Raw genomic sequence first — 2,830 nt, forward strand, 5'->3', positions numbered from 1 at the left:
AGAGAGAATCTTGCATTGGGTTTAGAAAAGAGCCGTTGGGCTCTTAAATATTAAAAAAAATATTTTCCTATATAATTATACTCCATTTCACCCATTTTTATATAAAAACTTCAAACCTTCACCCAAAATCAATTCATCTTCTCAACTTTTTTTTAAAAAAATGGCTGGAAATTGGTTCCCAAACCTTGATTCAGATTATCTTGACGACGATTTATGGTCGTCACCGCACCAACCGATGTTTTATTCGGAGCCGCAAGAATCATCCGGCTTTCAACCATCCAACACACAACCGTCTCCTAACTTTGTTGTTCCGGAGACACAAGAATCACACGGTGAAGCTACGAGACCAAAAAGACGCGTCCACCGGAAAAAACAAGTTGCAACGGACGGGTCGGGACCGGCTTCGACTCCGAGGACGAAACGGAAAGCCACTCCGTGGTCATCGGATGAGAAGGAAGCCTTGTGTCGGGCTTGGATCGTCATTTCTGAGGATCGGCGTTGCGGTAATTGTTTTAACGTTTTTAAAAATGATTTTTAATAAAAACGTTAAATAAAAAAGTTAAATGGAAATCTAATTTATTTATTCATTTTTCAGCCGACTACCAAAAGAGCAAGATTTTTTGGACAAATGTTAGGGAGACGTTCTACATGCTCGTTGGGAGTACAGAGCGGAACGCCGATATGATTTCGGGTCGGTGGTCCGAAATCAGAAAATTTGTCGGCTTGTTTACTAATCTTTTCAACAGGAACAGCGGTCGTATGAGACCAAGTGACAGTGATGATTTGGCGGTTTACAATTTCACGGTCGAAGAGTGGAAGCAGGAGTGTTTGCGGAGGTATGGGATGGTGAAGACGTGGGACGATTTAAAGTTGTGGGAGAGGTTGAAAAGGTGTTCCAAGTGGGTTGAGCTGGTGGCGCCGGACTTTGATGCGGAAGTAGGGCCGAAACGGACTAAAACTAGTTCGTCTGGAGCGTATAGCACTTCAACCGGGTCGGATTGCCGCGTTGGATTCGACCTAAACATTGCGGAGGAGGAAACGTCTTCACCGCCGAGGAGGCGGCCATTGGGAAGGGACGCCAAGGGGAAAAAACCGGCTGAGGGGGAAGCCGTAAACATCGCCAATCTTGTTGAATCCCTCAATAAATTCAACAAAACCATGGAGGTGGTCTCTTATGACAAAAAGGAAAAAAGTCGAATGAGAGATTTGGACTTTCTTACTAGAGACTTCAGTAACCTAAATCCGGTCGATCAAATGCTAATGGAAAAGCAAAAGGAACGTATCCGAAAGAGGTTGATCGAAGAAGACCAAGCCGAAGAATAAGAAGAATGTTTTTTTAGTACTTTAATTTTTATTTTATTTTTAGATATTAATGTTTTTTTTTTATTAATGTGTGTTTTTTTAATAATTTATGAGTTTTTTTAATAATACGTTGTTTGAATATATTTATAAAAAAATAAAAAAAAAATTCGCTGGAGCCCCTTCACACCAGGGCCAGGGGCTCCAACAGGGGCTCTAACACCCCCTTATCATGTTTCTCTCTCTGCCACATGTCATAATATTATTGGTTGGAGCCTCAATTAAAGCCCCCATTAAAGGGCCCCCCCAACCCTTAGCCTTATTTGTCTTCGATCTACTATTCTTTCAAAGCATATTCCTACATGTTTTCTAGCGTCTAAAATAATTATTATTATATTATCGTTATTATAAGTGTAACAGTGGTTATTTTGTCTCATTCTCTTCGTTTACCATTCCTTTCCACCAAAAAGTGTACTAACTATGCATTCAAATTTAATGACATTTTCTTTCATAAATTAAATTTAATAATATTAATTATAACACATTGTCCAGTCCAAAAATAATGTAAATAAAATAATAATGGTTATCGAAAACTGAATTGCGTTAAAAAATATATTTTATATAGTTAACTAGAATTTTACATGGCGCGTTGCGTCAAGACAGGTCGATAAAACTCAGACGATGGTAAAACCCAAGCGTTGTCAATCTCAAACGTTGAGGCAGTAAGTTGACATGAATTTGGTCTATTTCGGTTGCGCGCGTTATTAAACCGTAACTAAAACCGAAAATATAACTAAAAAATTCTAATAATTTAGGTAAACCAATGAGGTGTAGTCAGTTGGTAAAACTCGAATGTTAGTTAAGCTTGATCTTTGCCGATCCCGAGCATTGAGGCGGTGAGTCTACGCAAATTTGATTGGTTTATGTCACGTTTGTTACAACAATGGAACTAATAATATTGGCATTCAGTCGACTTTCGTTATGCTCGTTATGGTACTGGAGCTAAACAAAACGCGGTGAATTTACGCGTATTCAGTCATGTTTTCGTCTCGTTCGTTACAGTACCGGAACAAAAACAAAACAAAGAAAAATTTGTTCCGCCAAATGGATCAATGGGGGTACTTGTGACACAAAAACTCTTATATATAGTAACATATTTAAAACCATAAACAGATAAAATAGTTAAAGAAAAACAAAAGAAACCAAAAAAATACTTATTCAAAGAAAGGGGGAGAGTCTGCACGTAAGAGCAGGTCAGTATAACCCGGACGATAGTAAAATTCAAGCGTTGTCGGTCTCGGGCGTTGAGGTTGTAAGTCACTTGCGTTATGATAACAGAACTAAAAAAAATAAAATTTAAGGTGGACAAGTGGGGTGGTGTCAGATGGTAAAACTCAGGCGTTGATGCGGTTAGTCTACGCAAATTCGATCTGATTCCGTCACGTTTGTTACGATATTGGAACTAAAGCAAAATTGACATTCAATCGGTTTTCATTACGTTCTTAAAGAACGGTACAGAAATAAAAAAAAA

The sequence above is a fragment of the Bidens hawaiensis genome, unplaced genomic scaffold, assembly GCF_021521415.1.
Source record: "Bidens hawaiensis isolate Kalapana, Puna unplaced genomic scaffold, B.hawaiensis_p1.1 tig00043080_1, whole genome shotgun sequence".
Lineage (NCBI taxonomy): Eukaryota > Viridiplantae > Streptophyta > Magnoliopsida > Asterales > Asteraceae > Bidens > Bidens hawaiensis.